The 19,166-nt window shown below is 40.1% G+C and overlaps 1 long non-coding RNA gene across 1 annotated transcript; it reads right to left on the bottom strand.

Moving 5' to 3' along the window:
* Positions 1-6,845: 6,845 nt before the first annotated feature.
* On the bottom strand, positions 6,846-7,209 carry LOC114563130 (uncharacterized). Its single transcript, XR_003693584.1, has 2 exons — positions 7,170-7,209; positions 6,846-7,070 (listed from the first exon to the last, which is right to left on the bottom strand). It is a non-coding gene; the product is annotated as an uncharacterized LOC114563130 (long non-coding RNA).
* Positions 7,210-19,166: the final 11,957 nt, after the last annotated feature.

The raw sequence follows: 19,166 nt of genomic DNA, 5'->3' as shown, positions 1-19,166 counted from the left end.
CAGAAGGCAAAGCACTGCTACTGCTGCTACTTGGGCGGAGTGATTTGCTCGCAATCACAATCACTCTGCCCAAGAAGCAGTGCTTTGCCTTCTGCGAATATAGTTCCCAGTATGTATACGGTTAGAAGATGGCTGTGTCTCATGTGACATTGTTATGTTGGCGATATTTTGTCATCTATTGGGAGCAGTAGGCTAGATGGAGCTGGTTACCTCCAGGATCTGTGCTAAGCTAAGCTAGTCAGACAGAGTTATGACACGCACGGAGATGAGAAGGGTACGTATGGACTTATCTAACTCTGGGGGATACCATAATAAAATAAATCAGCTTGTTCCTTTAACCACTCATACAGATTTGTTAACATCAGAATCAGCTAATCTGTGGATTTTGTCAACCTCAGTGTCTGAACTCTGGGCTCAAAATGTTTTTCACATTTACACACTAATTAGAACGAGCTGCTCTACAGTACTTGCTGAGCCACAATCACCCAGCATTTACCACATAATTTACTTACCTTACTGAATGATCCTACATCCACACAACGGTATTTCTGTCTGTACCTTTTGTTAAACATCCCTCTGACATCTACATGTGCAAACAGAACTTTCATTGTTACAGTATTAATTCTGAGCCACGACTGGACTCGCTAAAGTGACCTGAAGGGAGCTGGAGGGGACACTCAGTACTGCAGTGGGCAGATGGCGGAGAAGGCCAAGGGCAGCGACACACACTGACAAACTCACACTCGCATACATGCACAAGTGTCGGTCTCACATGGATGATGACCCTTCTGAGCACCCAACACGACACCAAACACAGTGCTTCATCCACTGACTGAAAATTAATGGATCAGTGGATTAGTTGGAGATCACGTTCACTCACACACACACACACACACGCACACACACACACACACACACACACACACACACACACACACACACACTCGTTATCAGTCGACCACCAGGGGCTCTGGCCACGTACCAACTAAAGAATGACGGATTGGCAGTGTGCGTTGGCTTGGCGTTTTGTTGATGCCTTTGGGACAACATGAAGAGGCCTCAACCATTCACTGCATACACAAGATCAGCAGCCAGAGAACTTGTTGTGTTAGTTCATTAAAATTATACTTAACTCCTGCAGGTTTCCATGGAGATATGACTCATTTGTTTTTACATAAAATAAAACTGGTTCATACTTGAGATATACACTACCGGTCAAAAGTTTGGGGTCACTTAGTAATGTCCATTCCACTCCATTCCAGACAGAATAGCAGCTGAGATCAGTTGCATTGTTTTTTTAATCAGGGCAGCAGTTTTCAGATTACATTATGTGCTTACTTCCAGAGTCAGAACTAAACAGGGGGAAGCAGCGTTCAGTTTTTATGCTCCACATATCTGGAACAAACTCCCAGAAACCTGTAGGTCTGCTGCAACTCTCAGTTCTTTTAAATCTAAGCTAATGACCTATCTTTTTGATGTTGCTTTTCTTTAATTAATCTATTTTATTAACTTCAATTTCGTATACTGCACTGTAACTTTTATTCTTATACTGCACTATCAATTTTATTGTTGTCTTTTAATGTTTTTAATTTTTTTATTATTGTTTTTTAATTGTTTTCTAACTGCTTTTTAATGTTTTATGTAAAGCACTTTGAATTGCCCTGTTGCTGAAATGTGCTATACAAATAAAGCTGCCTTGCCTTGCCTTACATAATTGCAAAAGGGTTTTCGACTGTTGTAGACAGAAGTTGCTGAAGAAACGCTTGAAATTCCATGCTTTTTGGTCTAAACGTCATACCCAAATTAAAAGTGATATGGCTCCCATATACTTTGACATTCAGGGGTGTGCCTGATATCATTGGAAAAGAAACACTCAAGTTTTTGTTACACGTGTCAGGGTGATTTTAGGCCTTACTGACACAGAGTTACGTAGGCTAGAATGGAGGTTTTTTTATTTCCGTCCAAGTCATACATCTGAAAAATGATTAGAATGCACTGCTGTAAACACATCTGACAGGTGACAGACAACACAGGGCCACGTCATGTCTCAGCTTACTACAGAAAAAAATCCAGAAGCCAAAAGACTCAAACATTTTTCTACAGATATGTCTGTGCGTTTTTTTTTATTTCCATTTGAAAAGTGCAAAGAAAAAAGCCAAAAAACTACAAAATACAACACTTCTCAAATACACAAACACTGTCACATCAATCACCTTTCCAATGATATCAGGCACACCCGAGTGTCAAAGTATATGGGAGCTGTACCACTTTTAGTTTGGGTATGACGTTTAGACCAAAAAGCATGGATTTCAAGCGTTTCTTCAGCCACTCTACAACAGTCGAGAACCCTTTTGCAATTGTCTAAGCACATAATGTAATCTGAAAACTGCTGCCCTGATTAAAAAAACAATGCAACTGATCTCAGCAGGTATTCTGTCTGGAATGGCGTGGAATGGACAGTTCTAAGTGACCCCAAACTTTTGACCGGTAGTGTATATACACATACATAAATACATACATACACACACACTCAGGCAAATATATCTGCTCATAATATCAGTGTTAGTACAAAACTACGATTGTCACATCCTCACAAGACCTCCACAACTGATGTCTGTTTAATGGACAAAGACTTGACATAAATGTCCACTCTCTCTCCTCCAATCAAAGAGATGGGTGATGTAAAACAGAGTAGTTGTCCATCTCCCCTCTATCCAAAATGACCTTGCGTTTTGGTTCATCCTTGTTTCCATTTCCAAGAAGAAAAAACATTTTGTTATTTGGTTCTTATGAGGGCTACCAATATGGCCTCTGTGTTATGCTGGGTCAACCTTGATGCCATTATGGATGCTAATGGAATCTGCAGCACGACATTTACTTTGATTCCACTGCCGCGTAATGTGTCCATTTTTCTTTTGACTTTCATCTTCCTTTGAATTTGTTAGGACTAGCGAGATGCAAAGGCACTGTTGCAGTTAAAGTTTCCTGGCTGAAATCTACCCAGTTGCTTGATAGATAAATTGTTATTAGATGCTTTGGAAGTTGCCCCTGCTGGGTTGCTGCCATCTGCGTGTCTACTTTGATAAATTACGTCAACTGCTATTTTAGTGTATCTTAATTTTGAAAAGGCAGTTTTCCCCCCGTCTTTTCAGCTCATCTCTGACAAACAAGACTGTCGATCTGAAGCAATCTATTAGCTGTTAAGAGTATAAACTGCCTCAAGCAAAGACAGAGAAAGAGAGAGAAAGAAATGGAGGTGGACACACGGGAAAAAAGAAACAATCAAGAAGAAAGATTAAGTTGCTCATCTGCTCAGAGAGCTGACAAGGTGGCATGAATGTACTGTATGTTTCTTCTAGTTTGATGAGCATGCTTTTGCCACAGGCCATTAGACTCTGTCTGCTCTCAGCTCATTAGCTTCTAACACAACTTTGACGAAATTTTAATTAAATTACTAAAACGTTCTGCACACAGCCTGCATAAAAACATAATATGCACTGACAACTGCTGAATGTCAAACCCCAAACCACACTCAGGTGGCAGCAATAACTCATTATGTTTGAAATGATCAGAAGTAAAAGGGTAGAGCTAGTTCATGCCATACAACATCACTATACTGCATTAGTGTTCATTGTGTTGCCATTTTGGCCAGCACTCTCGAAACAGATTTAGAGAAACCATATGTCCAATACAAAATAGAATTTTATTCGTTAGATATTTCATTACATAACAAATCATGCCATAAAACCATTTACACCAAACTGTGAACTTTATTTATTTCAAGTGACTTCAACTTATTTGTATTCTGTCATATGCTGTCATACTGTATCGATTCTCAATATAGGCTATGCTTATAATGTCTAACCTCTTGGATCATTACTGGGGAAAAGGGCAATGGATAAGATTTCCCACTGCTGTGAAATCTTAATTGGCATGAAATAGACAAGCAAATAAAACAAAATCACATATTATCTCTGCATTTCAAATCTTTTTAGGTGTAAATATAGTGCGTTCCATTTAACTCGGAAGCTGAAGCTGGGAATGACGTCACACCCGAGTTGAATGCGGCCCATTAACAAGTCGGATTTTCATTGTTTTCATTAGCTCTAGCCAGGTTAGCCATTGTTAGCAATACCAGTTGATAACAACGCATTACGCTGTTTTTTGTGCATACAAACAGCGTAACAACATGTCCACAAATAGAATATGGACAGCGCTGCGTGTATGACTGATTATTAGTGCTTATAACTGTATGTTACTACAGCTTTCACAACTGTTGATGCATGGAGCAGCCATGTTGCATTTTTAGCTCGGGTTACTCTGTGGTTGCCCGAGTTCTGAGCTCGGAAATCCGAGGTCAGGGGGCATTTCCGACTTTGACCTCGGAATATCCAAGTTCTGAGTACAAATGGAACGCACTATTATTACAGACATTAGCGTCCAAACAGCATATTGACCAGAAGGCAGCCAGGATTTTTTGGCAAACTTGCAGACAATTGCTACATTTTTTCAGCAAGAAAAATGGTTGGGCAGCTACAAGATTCACTTCTTGAAACTTCATAGTGAAGTGATTTTCAATATATCTCTGTTCAGTGTCTCAGTGTCTCTCTGTCCCCCCTCTTCATTGGGTCCCACGTCAAATCAAAAAATGAAAAATGTGTTTTACGAGCACGAGTTTTTACGGAGTGGCGTTATTCCAAACTTCTGAGGACATCTAATTTTTTCTGGTAAAAGTTCTGAAAGCTCATCCTGTATGGGCAGATTTTTAGCTATGCAGAATGTCTGGAGGGTGATTTATGTGTTAATGTTATCTGCAGTCTGAATCAATGACTGCCAGTCACATCTGACAGCAAACGCTCTCTCTTCCATCAAAAATACATTTAACAAGAAAACTTAACAAGCTGACTCTGCAAGACTGGAAAGAGGAAAACTAAGATTTGATTGTAAGTTACGACTTAGCTGCTCTATCTTCTAACTGTTATCACCAAGAGCATGAGATTTTATGGTGCGTTTTGTTCGGGCCACTGTCACAAATGACTTGAACAGATGCTGAGTAGATGCCCCTTGAGGCCAGGAGCCTCGTTTTCAATAATCTCTTAAACTCAGCACACAATTGCTTCTTTCCACTTGGGGCATTAAAATAGTCATCCGTCTGGTGTAATTGGACCATTCATACTGTACACTGACTTTCCTCACTCAATATCCTTATATCGTACAACCCAGTCTGAGAAGGTCATTTGTGTGATTACGAACGAACCTGCTACCTGCGACACCTTAAATGTAGCAAATTACTTTTTGTTACCAATGTGCTCCCACTTTTCACAGAGTGATTGCTCATTTTAGGGGACATCCACACGGAACGCTTTTTGGTGTAAACGCACGTTTTGCATCGTTTTGCCCAATCGTCCAAACGAATCCTGTAAACGCACTGCCTGAAGACGCACTTTTTTGAAACCTGGTCCCAGGGTGAAAATATTCGAAAACCCCGCCCTTGGATGTTCGTTTGGATGGAGAAGCCGCATACTTGCGTATCAATGATGTCATCGCCACACCCCTCGACCTCTAGCCTTCGACCTCTTATCCCGCGACAACGTCTCATAACAACAATGGCGGGTTACATGCTTGTGTTCCTGCTGGAGAAGATATTGAGCCTATTAGGGTTACTATGGTTGTTTGGTTTCTTCTTCTACTGTCTGTTTGTATATAGAGCGCTAGCTTTATGCGCATGCTCCGCCTCTTCTTCTTTGCCTCTTCTTCTTTGCCTCTTCTTCTCCGTTTTTGGTGAATTTCTGTAGCAGAAACACCTATAGGCCTGCAATATGAAGTAGCATGTTGAGTCATTTACAAATGGATCCATTTGGACGCAAACATTGTTGAAACGATGCCAGGGAAAAAAAATATCGTTTTGGTACGTGTGGACGTGGCCTTAGAAACTTTAAGGATGAATTTGTGAGGCTCTCCATACTATTTGTGAATGCTGAATCTTTAATTTTGGATGTAAACGGGTGCCACATATTTGAGTTAAAGGTTGGTGCTCCTTTGCACTTGCGCGCACGCGCACACACACACACACACACACACACACACACACACACACACACACACACACCCCTCATGGAACTTCTCTGTAGTCTTTTAACTCTGCAACACATTGGCACCATATATTACACTGCACGGTACATCAACTCCAGACCTGCCAACCTTGAAGAAATGTTATGAGTACAACCCCCCCCGGGCCTCCCGCACGCAGCAATCACCCGACAGCCCACTGCCAATGTACGCTCCAACGTTGCCCACCCACCAGTGAGAAACCTATGAGATACCTAATACCATAATACATAATATACACATAATATACTTTCACCAATCAATATCTATTAGTTACTCCATAACCATATACAAGTAGACCATAAATGTTATACAATTAATGCAATCACTCCCAACATTGAATTGAAAACAAACTATTGTACAGGAGGCATAGCCCATGGAAACTTCTTCCACCTGAAAATACATTGTTTGGCTCATCACTACCTGCTATATTACAAGAAATTATTACTGTGTAGAGGAATGGAGTGGATGAATGGCTGTACTTGTAGTGAAACTACAAATGTTTTCTTATATCCTGTCCAATATTTTGTGCCCATATATTTTTGTTAGTCTAACCAATAGTAGGTGGAGTGAGCTAATAAATAGGCCTAAGTATTTCTGGGTTAAAGATGAGTGTTAGACCAGGTTAACACATAGCCTTCTTCTGATTACTGAAGGGAAATTAAGAAGTCTAAGTAATGATTTTGTTAGGCTCCAGTCAGACCCGGAACTGAGAAACAGGCACACAAACACAGATGAGCAGTTTACAGTGTTTATTAGAAACAATGTTTGATAGTGGAGGAGGGAGATGGTCAGGATAGCTGCTCCAGGTAGGGTCGACGCCGGAGATCAGAATGCGGGTGTGTGGCCATGCAGCGAAGATGGCGGTTGGGTGGAATGGCTGGTTGAGAGCGGAGTGGCGAGGTGAGTAGGCAGCGAGGAGGCAGATGAAAGCTGATGAGCAGCGGGTCCAGAGGCAGAATCTGAGCAGAGAAGGAATGCGTGAGCCAGAGCATAAATGAGGCAACAACCAAACTGAAAAAAGGAATAAGTCTCTCAAGCACAGAGTAGAGCCACGTTACCACGAGAATGGTTGCAACGAACTGGCGCTGAAGAGGTGAAAGCGTTAGAGTGCCAAGTTGATGCTTTCCCTGATTTGCTCTCGCGAGTCATGTGACCAAATCACAGCCTTTGCGATACTATTGCAAATGCAATTAATCATTCAGCCCTACTCTGAATTGTGGTGGACTAGAAGTAGCTTAATAAGTAGGATTATATGAAAAATACTAGAGGTAGACCGATTAATCGGCACCGATAGTTGATTGGTGGAACTATCGTTATCGGCAAAAATCCATACCGATAGTTTTTCCTGGTTGCGTCCGTTGCTGGAGCGGCTGAGAAGTGCGCGCTGTAATTCATTACACAGTACGCGAGAGCTGAGAAGGGTCTGCTGGCCTCTAGAGTGTCTTTCTAGTCTTTACAGGTGATTTTCTATCCAGCCTGGAACTTGTGCCTTTTTTCGGGGTTGTTGAGCATTAAATCCAAACTGTTACATCCAAGATTTATCCACTTGATGTCCATAATTCATCACGTTTTCGGTCATTTCTGCTGCTAACTCCATGCTACCCATAGACAGCAGGTGCTGCCGACAAGGGAATCTCCCATGATGCCTTTGTTTATGTTTTCAACCAATGGGAAGGCAGGTCCGTCACACATTACGCTTTATATGGGCATCCAAGCGAGAACAACGAGTATAATGGGAAAGATAGATCCCTCCAGGTCAGAGATCGTCTGTTACCGTTCTAAACCGACAGTTTAACAGTTTTTGTTTCAGTTTGAATGAATGTCTTTTATTGACTTCAATATTTATATTTATTTCATTTAGCATGTTTTCAAGGTTCAATACAGTTTTTTGTAATTTTTATAATAAAGTTCAGCACTGTTTTACTTGGAGTCTCATGTTTGTTTTTATCCAGTATCAATTCTAAATACTATCGGTCGATTAATCGGTTATCGGCAAATACGGCCCAACCTTACTATCGGTATCGGTAAAATCCACTATCGGTCGACCTCTAAAAAATACCCAATTAAAAGCACCTTACAATTGAATCATAGCCGACGGTAGGCTCAAGTTACTTTCCACCGCTGATAAAATGTAATATTACGTGTAGCAAGACTAAACATTAATTCTCGACATGTTATCTGTCAGTTGCTCGGTCACATTGCTGTCGTGACTGACAGGACACAGATGTTGAAGCTTGAAGTTACCGTCTCTGGTTCTGGTTCTGATCACGGGGAACAGTTATGGGACAGCTCGCTTCAATGCAGCATAAAAGAATCTGGGAAAAAATGTCCATGTCGCAAATGTATCCGTCTCTGCAGTCATTTCAACCACTGAATTGTAACGCGATACTCCCATCACTGATGGACAAAATTTATGTTTTTGTCTTATCATCCATTTATTCTTAATATCATTATGTTTCGGGGGGTGGGGAGTATTTGAGTGTGGGACTGTGTTCGTTACCGGTTTCCCCTTGGTGACTGATGTCGATGTCTGTCTTGCACACGGTGCAGAACGCGTAGCCTGGACATGTGGAGGCAAGGCCATCTCTCCCGATAAGAAATCGTTCCGAACCTTTTTTTGAGGCGGTTCAGCCATGACATGCAAGCCTAGAGTTATTATCCGACCAGCCTGGCTTGCTTGAGGCACTGAATTAAACTGAACGCGCAAAGCATTTGGCTAGGAAAAGATATAGATTGCATAGAAACTGAAACAGGCGAAATGCGAGATGCAACAAAATGCGTACCTAGAGAGCAGCGAATCGTACAAGTGTACTTAAGGGTCAAAATGTACAAAAAATGCGTACATATTGGCAGGTCTGCAACTCCTACAAACCTTCCAATCCACCTTCCATTTGCGCTGCTCAGAGCGAATCCACGTCTGTTTGCATCTTCCTGCTAACTGTGTATGCAATCACATCACCTCTACAATTCTCTTTGCATTCACACTCTCCCTCAGCCCTTGAAGGGGCAATCTCACAGAAGTTCTCTCAGGTTTTCAGACAACTGAAACAGCACTAAAGATCCTGAGGGCAAATCCAATACTGGAAGTTCTGAATTTGATGAGTGGTGTTAAGAAAAAGTCTAAAAGACGTGTTTGTTCTGATTTCTGGAGGAAGGAGGAGAGGCTGCGGGAATGGAAAGTTAACCAAAAGGTTTAATAAAACAACATGAAAACGACAGTCAAAAGACAATTGTTACACTGCAGCTGACAGTGGACTGATCTCATGCTCTCCTTGCGGAGTCACATAAAAACAGTCATGTGACATGACAAACAAATACACAGTAAACAGCGGACTCCAACTGCTTCCCTTGCGGGGTCACAGATTGAAGTGCCGAAATCACCTCAGTTTCCGAATTGTATTCCTGTGGAATTGTGGGTCTCTCATTAAGGACACACCTCTGATTTTAGGTTTACCCCAGGTCACAGACTAAGGTTGATTATCATGTAGTGCCGATTCTACAGCGATATGCATTTTCTTTGTTCTAATCATGTCTGGCCTAGCAGGGGATGGCTCCCCAAAAAGAGACAACAATAGTTACCTTTCCTGTGGGGACAAAGAGTCTTCTTCATATGCTAAATGTCAGACATGACCTGATTAATTCTTTAGAAGCTAGGTTTTGGGTAAGGCAGTCAAATGCTGATTAGTGTAGTTACTTGATTAAATTTAGCTGCAGGCCCCATTAAACATTGTTTTCCAAACATAGCCTGGCTTTAACTTTTTTAAACCTAACAGTGGTCACAGGCAGCCACTGGACAAAAGTATAAAAGGGCAGTAAAAATCCTAATAAAAAAAGACTATTAGTGATTCATTTGTCGAAAAAGTGCTGAGTAAGGAAACCAAGGCTCATTTGGCTCAGATAAATCACAACTGAATGAAAATGTGAGGGCATTGGAGAGACGATTCACTCCACCTGCCACACAGTTGACAAAAAAAAGGTAATTTAACATAATTAAAATTAAATTGAGTATTCCCAGTGACCTCCTGTAATGTTGTGCTTTCAAGTGGCATTAAAGATCGCTGTTTAATAAATGGATAGCATATTTTCATCAGAGTTTTGTTTGTATTTCAAGTTCAATGAAATAGCTGAAATGTTGTGTTTGCTTGCCAGTAAACATGTACGTCAATAGTTAATTATTAACCAAAATAGATGGAGCAATAACAAATAAGTAAGCTGCTCAAAAATTTTTTATTTCACCAAGTGCTGCTTTGTGACTTAAATGCCAAATGAGTAACAAATGTTTTAGTTATGGTAGTTTTGGATCTGAAATTTCAGTTTGCTTTAGGCTAGTTGGAATTCATTATAAATATATATATATATTTCTAAACTCAAAGAGGCAAAAATGTCTATTATGAACAGACATTTGATGAAATAAAATGTGCCATAAATCCATCAAATCTAAAAAAAAAAAAAAAAAAAAAAAAAAGGAATTCATTGTACTTTTATGATTTTATTTTTCCCAAAACTTTTAGGATCTTTTTAGTTGTAGCTTTAGTTTTATTGATGTAAACTTAAAAAACCTATAAACTAGGGTTAAATTGAATTTGTGTGTTAAATATACAGCCGAATACACAATATCGCTCTCGTTTATGTATTTTTCTCTTTCTGTTGTCAGACAAAGGAAGGAGTATACAATTTGATCACAGCTCATACTACTGTATTTTGCGTAGTAAATACTAAGCTGCTGAGTTGCAGATTAAAATCATTATCTTGATGATCATCGTGAGAAAAGGTCAGGTTAATGGCAGCAGCTGTGCTGCGAGAGTGGCTTTATTGACATTTGAAAGGTAGAATAATGAGTATCGGCTATCAAAGATGGAGCGCCGAACAAAGAAGCAGTATAAAAGGCTCTTTCCTCAATGTCGTGCAGCGGTTATGTTCTGAAGGACAGATAAAAACTCGCACTCTTCCAGGGTGCCACATTGCCGGATTATGAGTAAATGCAAAGCCTTATATTCGGTCTGTTTCTGCGTATCTGCGCGAGTTAGACTTGAGTCGGTGAGTCTGTATGAGACACGAGGGGCAAAGTGGCAGATGGAAATGAGAACGCTGTTATTGGCAGGGGATTACACACCCACATAGGGCCCAAAGGTTCTTTGTTGAAGCACAGAAGCATCCCGAATATGGTTCCGACCCTTGGAGATTTCTTGCCTCTATGTACTGTACATCAACTTGGAAAACCTGGGCTGTTAAAGAAAAAAATCCTTCTGTCCCCCTCCTGAGTAGGTAACGTCAGGTGCCCTTGAGCAAAGCACCAAACATCACACTGCTCACTGGCCCATAGTGGAAGACTGGGTAGCTCTGATAACATGAGACAGGAGAGCTGAGTTGGTCATCTTACTTTAAAAAAGTAATTAGTTACGGTTACAAATTACGTCTCCCAAAAAGTAATTTAGTAACTCAGTTACCACATTGTAAAAATAATTAGTTACTTAGCAAAGTAACTATGATGTTATTTTTTATGTTCTATAACGCTATTATGTTCTATAACATCTTTTACGTCAAAGATGTTTATATTAACTGATTGACTGATTAACTGATTGAAATTAAATGAACATATCTTACGATCAAATAACATGCTGTGGGCACAAAGTGAGAGAAAGTCATTCCGATGCAGGCAATAATTACGTAAAGCAGTAGTTTGGCATTGAAATTGCACAGGGAAAAGATAAGCAGTGGAAGTGGGAGGATGCATACAATATATAGCTTTTGCCTCAAGGTTGTGTTGTTTGTTCATCTCTATGTGGCAGAGGAACAATACCTTGAAATTGTTTGTACACATACTGTACTTTACATTTCAGATGTTGTGCTCATTTCAAAAGTTTTGTGAGACTGTGCTGGAATTAAACATTAACATTGCTGTCCAGGTCTACGCAGCAGCATTTGCAAAAGATTTGTCTTTGAAATGCTACTTTGCAGCACTTGACTAAGATTAGGCAATTTATATGCGGTTCCTCTATGTAGCATTTCAGTATATTGAGAAGGAAGCCAGCTAAAGGATGATATATGTAGGCAATATTCCGTGATGGGGTTTCTAAGATGGCAATCACAGAAGTATGTATAAATCATGTGAAACAAATCATTATTTCATATTCTGCACTTGAGATAAATATACATTTCCTTCTTAGGCTAAGCCTCCTCTAACAACAGTCTGCAAACAGACACAAGTACAGTAGGATCAAAAGTCACACTAAGTATAACCCAGCAGTCAGGCACATTCTTTTTTTTTACACAATCACTGTAGTTAAGTTCGAGTAAGACTTAAAAAAGACGTTTCGAGTTTAAAAAAGAAGCAAATCTGTTCTTTCAGAAGCTTGTGAGACGGATGACTGAAAAACACAGCTGAAATGCCTCTTGTGTTAGATCAAAAATTAGGCTCATCTTATGGGCAAATGCAGCTCAGACCTCTTATGATGTGTAGACAACAAAAAATAAAATGAAAAGTGATATTAAAGGTCTGTCCCTGCCCAATCAGCATTGCAAGTCTAGCAAGTCTTGAAGAACTGCTAAAACTGGTCGGGGTTTAACATAAAGTCAACATCTTCTTTAGTCAAGTTATGGTAGAAAAATAAACACCCAATCTGATAATGACCATCTGGAAAGACTTATTGTACTTATTGTCGTCAGATCCTAGTCTGGTTTTAGACCTCTGAATCACCGCCCACATCTCTGATTTGTTCTGCGATTCAAATAGTTCTGGAGTTGTGCCTACTGATGGCTGATGAATGGGGACGTCATCCTCCTACATAGCTATTGTTAATTCAGTCTGAATATCAGGCAAGTATGATACCAACATTATGCAAAACTTTTGTCTCGATATAACCCTTTAACAGCATCTCGTGAGCTTAGAATTATAAGGTTCTATCTCCACTTTTTGCCGAAATGGAGTTTTTGACATAATCTGATCCCTTAGGTGTTTATTAATGCCTGTGTGGTGTTATTTTTGTAAAAAAATATTTTCTTAGTTAGTTATTAATAAAATAAAAAGGTTCCATCTCACAAAATAGCTGGGATGTAAAAACGTTGATGCTCAATATCTCAGAACTACCCTAAACGGAGATAGAACCTTATAATTCTAAGCTCACAATCTGTCTCTTCACTCTGCAAGTCCAACAGTCTAAAAGTCAGAACCCATTCACAACATTTTCAAAAGGCTGCACTGACGTCTGTGCCTGATCTCATCTAATGGTCCTCCAACCAGCATGTATAGCCATCAGTGTCACATACTGGTGCAAGCCGTGAGTCATGCAACTCAACTATACTGTATGTCTGTGTGTTTGTGGTTTAAAGGTGTGGGTTTAACACTGTGCAGATAGGCTCTATATATATATATATATATATATATATATATATATATATATCTGCTTTTGGCCCTTTCACATCAGCGGTGGCCAGCACATCATGAATTGATGTGTGTAATTTTGTCAACAGCAAATCAAATGAGCAGAGACAACATACATATCCAACCAGTTATCAAACTCCAAGGAGAGATTAGAGATGGCAAACACACTGGTTTATAAAAGCAATAAAAAGTAACAAGGGTCAAATCCTAACTCATTTTTCAAATCAGCTTTTTCAGTTTTCTGTTTCTGTGTCGCAGATTTTGCAGTTCCAAATGCAAGAGGGTTCTTGCAAACAATTTATAGTTAACATTCTTTAACTGAAATATGCCTATTTGGGTCCCATCTTCTTTCACAGTAAGGGACTTTTGGATAAATAAAAATGCCAAAGGATCACAATGGAAAGCAGCCTGATGACACTTTACTTCCAAATGGAGTCTGATGTGCTCTCAGTTGGAGTTCTTTTTTTAAAGAATATAAACTGCCAAAACTGAGAGTAGATAACTTGGATGCCAGCGAGCAGAGGAAGCCCGGCTACTGCTCACTCAGTGGTGACACACTTAATCTTTCAAGCTTGAAATAGTGTTTTTGTATCCCTGGCTGTGCTTACTTTCAGCTTGTTCTGTGCTTACAAATCTTGCAGATTGCTACACCCCAAATTTTACTTTCTACCCACCCATCATTTTTGTTGTTCCTAAACTTCCATAACAACATCCATACATACTATATCTAATGTAAAATCTTGAAAAGCAGTGCAGAACACACCCTAAAGTGATTGGGTTGATATTGTTCATATACTAACATCTGATCGCCAGAAGTTAAAATCTGCCAAAAGTCTGATGACTTTTCACATGTCAACTCATTTAAACACCATGAAAAAAAGATTAAGTGTAATATGCTCAACTAAAGACAGAGACAGGAATCACAATGTGTTTAGACTCCCCGCCACTGCCAAAACCTCTAACCTGGCAAGAGGTCAGGTAACCCAAACTCCACACAATAAGCAAACTACTTGAAGAGTCCATGTTAATTGTGTTTATAAGCCCCGGGTTGTTTGCAATTGGCCAATATGAACCATAACAAATCAAAAACATGCAACAAAGTAAACTTTTCCACTGTGGTTAGGGAGTGATCACATTCGGAGATTCAAAATAATCTATGACAAGAACAATGACTACGTCTAATGTGAAATGCTTCTCTTCTCCTCGTTTATTAGATTTAATTTAGCAGAAATGACTGCTATCTCAGTGTGACATCCAACCCTCACCTGTTTGTCTCTCATTCTGTGTACATTCATCTTTCCTCTATTTGAGCCATCTCTTCTTTGTTGTCTTCTGTTTTTGGCCCTTAGCATCTTTCAAATGTATTTCTACCCTCTATGTCACCCCTCTCAGACTAGTTTTGTCTTCAGAAAAATATAAAGTTGAGGCTTCTCTACTGTAAACACAGCTTGGCATGCCAACATGTACATGCTTTCATCAAAATTAGCATTGCCACAACACAAAAGGCAGTCATTAGAGATATTAAGTCAGTGCTGTCGAGAACAAAAAAACCTACTGACTGGTGAGTTTACCAATATGAAGCTGAAACTCACCTTTCAGCATCTTCTGCAGAATATCTGAAATGTAAATAGAACATGATTTCAAGAGGTGCCGCTATATCTTGAATTAAATCCCCGTCTATTTGGGCCAATAAAACGGTTCACACTGTGAGCACACCTACAGGTTTCCCTGACATTTTGTTTTAATAACCCTATTTTCTTTGTTTAAACCAACACATTTTATTTAAGATTTAATCTCAAATAGAAATATTTTCTGCGTCTAATAATGGCCTGGCTGTTTCTTCAGCTCTTGACTCCTAATTTTTCTGCTAATGATACAGGAAAACCTTATTCTGGTGGTCTATTTTGAGTCAATCCAGATCAATTGCTAAAATATTAATCCTGCTGGTTCAATTAAAATGCAGGAACTTAAAACAGGCCTGTATGTGTAAATATGGAGGCAAAGTTGTAGGAATGTAATGATAGTTGTAACAAATCACTATAGAAATGAGTTGGGGATTTGATCAAGATTGTTTTTTACACTTTCTGTTTCTTTTTGGCAGATGGGGAAAGACATTATGACGATGTATTACACCTGCTGATGCCGTGTTTCAGGATATAATGTGGGTGGTGTTTAACATAAAACACACAAACAACGCATCTGTAATGCGCACAAACAGACACAGAGTAAATAAGAAACATGCACACATTTCTCATACAGTGACCCCACACTCTCATATGAAATTCTTTTCCCATGGGTCCAAGAAAGAAAGGCAGAAGGACAAACGCGTACAGAAAACATTTTTTTTAAATAAAGTTTCCAATTTTGGTAACGCATAAGAAGAATAAATGTCAATATAACATGAGAAACTAGAAAAAAAAAATAGCTAGAAAAGATAGGGCCCAAACTGAAAGGAGATGAATATATTTGGAGATATACATTGGAGATGTGTTTGAAAGATGGAGACAGCTTAGAACCCAAAAGGACGCCGGGTTGGCTAATTTCCTACTGAACAGGTAAGCATTAGCTTCAGGCTAATTTATCACGGCTACAAGGGACAGGCATTTTATGTCATTTCAACGTTCGTGTACTCACGTTGAATTATATAGCTAGGGTACTGTGGTGTAATTGGTAGCGATGCTGCGTTGCTGTGTGGAAAGGAATCCGCCGACACTGTTTCTTGATTATAAAGGTTTATTTACATCGAAGAAATCAGCATCATTTGACAAGCCCTGCAGAGCTCGGAGAGGTCCTGTTTTCCCAATTCTCCAGTGGTCCTCTGACTTTCTTTGTTTTAACATGGTATGTATTCTATAACGTGTGTAACATAGATGTGGGAGGAAACAAAAGGCAACTTATCAAGAATATCTGACATATTTTGTCCTTGAATTATCACTGGAAGCATCTTCTTACTAGTTTTCCCTTTTCTTGACTTTCTCTCCACTTTCTGTGATCCTCTTTTCAGCAATTTGTCTCTCTGTATCTTAGTAAGTAAGTAAGTAAGTAAAGTTTATTTCTATAGCACATTTAAAAACAGCTCGCGCTGACCAAAGTGCTGTACATAGCGCATTAGCCACAGGGTAATAAAATAAAATAAGAAAAATAAAATAAAACACGTACAAATCAGTGATTTAGGCTAAAAAGTACATCGAAAGACAAACACTTAATTACAAACGTAGCAGGATAAGACAATTAAGATACCGGGAAGGCCAATGTAAAAAGATGAGTTTTGAGCCTGGCTTTGAATATCACAATTGAAGGGGCATTTCTGATGTCAGGTGGCAGTCGGTTCCACAGCTGAGGGCCAGCAACAGAGAAGGCTCTGTCACCTTTTTGCTTAAGCCGGGACCGTGGGACATGGAGGAGGCCTTGGCTGGAGGATCTGAGGGACCTGGGGGCTACGTGAAGATGAATACTATCAGCTATGTAGCTGGGGGCCAGGGCGTGAAGTGCTTTAAAAACCATCAACAGTATTTTAAATTGTATCCTAGACTGGACTGGACTTGCCAGTGCAAGGAGGCTAGGACAGGTGTAATGTGTTCACGCTTTTTTGTATTCGTGAGCAGCCTAGCCGCTGCATTTTGGACCATCTGAAGCCGTGCCACCAGAGTCAGAGGGAGACCAAAGTAGAGAGAGTTACAATAGTCTAAGCGGGAGGTTATGAAGGCATGGATGACATTTTCCAGATCATTGTATGACAGAACAGACTTGAGTTTAGAAATTATTCTTAGTTGGTAAAAACTGGACTTTACAAAAGAAGATATTTGTTTCTCCAGGTTAAGATGGGAGTCTAAAATAACACCCAAGTTACGTGCATGGGGTTTAACATAGGGGGCAAGGTGACCAAGGTCGGCAGGGATGGCAGTTTTGGATTTTGAAGGACCAAAGACAATAACTTCAGTTTTGTTATCATTTAACTGAAGGAAATTGTTAGCCATCCAGATTTTAATTTCGTTCCAACAGTCTAAAAGAGGCTGCATGGAGTTGCTGGATTTAAGTGGGATGTACAGTTGGGAGTCATCTGCATAGAAATGGAATGAGATATTAAATTTTCTGATGATGTCACCTAAGGGGAGCATATAAAGGCTGAAGAGTACTGGAACCAGAATGGATCCCTGAGGGACACCATAAGACACAGGGGCAAGGGATGAGGAGTACTGGCCTATGGATACTGAGAAAGATCTTTGGTGGAGGTTGGAGTGAAACCAGCTTAGAGCTGTACCCTTAATGCCAACCCACTGTTCGAGACGCTCTAGTAGTGTACTATGGTCTACAGTGTCAAATGCAGCGCTAAGATCCAACAAGACCAGAATGGCATTATCACCTGAGTCAAGAGTGAGCAAGAGGTCATTTGTCACCTTTAACAGGGCTGTCTCCGTGCTGTGGCGGGCTTTGAACCCAGATTGAAATGGCTCTAGGATCTCTGTGGAGTTGAGGAATGGAAGCAGCTGCGTTAACACCACCTTCTCCAAAATTTTTGAGATAAATGGCAGTTTAGATATAGGCTGGAAGTTATTATGACACTTTGCATCTAGGTTATGTTTCTTTAGCATAGGCTGGACAACAGCATGCTTGAAACATGTAGGAACAGTGCCGGTGGCAAGACAGGAGTTAAGAATAAATTGAATAGCCGCACCAACAGCATCAAAAGCATCTTTGATAATCTGTGAGGGGATGGGATCGTGTGGGGCTGTTGATGGTTTCATCTGCTTCAGTTTCTTGTATTGCTCTTCCAATCGCTTCATGTCTCTTTCAATCTCTTCTATGCTAGACGCTGCAGGATGAAATCCTGTAGCTCCTTTACTCTCTAAATCTTCATCATTGTCTTCATCTTTACTTCCATCAGAGGTGTGATCTCTTGTATCTTTTTGTTTCCTCCATTTTTCATCACCTCTTTTCTCCGCTCTGGCCAGCCTCCTTCTAATCACAGGATCATATTCACCCATGATCTCTTCTGAATCACTCTGATCATCATCATCATCATCATCTTCAAATTCCATCCTTCTGAACCTCACTTTTCCCTTATTTTCCAGATGTGTCGTTTTCTTCTTACTTTTGGAGTTTGGATTCATCTTTATGGTCGTTTCTGCTTGTCTTTTCTCTATTATTCGTTCATCTTCATCTCTGATGCAATAATCACTCTCCTGAATGATCACTGCCTCGCTTTGTTCTATTGTCAGCACTGATCTGTAAAGATCTTTATCACTTTCAGCATCATACATCTTCTGAGCCTAGGCAAAGTTGGGCTGAACTCCTCAAACTTCAGTTCATCTGTGAATGTCCAACAAAGTACTTTGTGGTCATGTGTAACGTTGCTTCTTTAATGTCAGTCTCTGATCATGCTCTAAAAACATCTGGGTGTCCACTTCAACCACTCAATCATGGGCAGTTGCAAATCTGTCACCCCTCCTTTTCTGCTGCTCCAACTCCAGATGTGTTTCTGGTGCAAGTGTGTGGGGGATGGGGCCAAAGTTGAACGCTGAATACTAGCCGTTTCTCAATGTCAAGGATCCTTCCTTGGTAGGACTAGTCCTTCCAAGGAAGAATCCTTCAGAGGCTAGGCCAGGCTCCTCCTGAGCATTCGGAGAGCATGTACATTAGAACAGGCTAGCAAGTGCACGTCATTGCCTGCTTG

The sequence above is a fragment of the Perca flavescens genome, chromosome 10, assembly GCF_004354835.1.
Source record: "Perca flavescens isolate YP-PL-M2 chromosome 10, PFLA_1.0, whole genome shotgun sequence".
Taxonomy (NCBI): Eukaryota; Metazoa; Chordata; class Actinopteri; order Perciformes; family Percidae; genus Perca; species Perca flavescens.
This window is presented reverse-complemented; position numbering and strand designations above follow the sequence as displayed.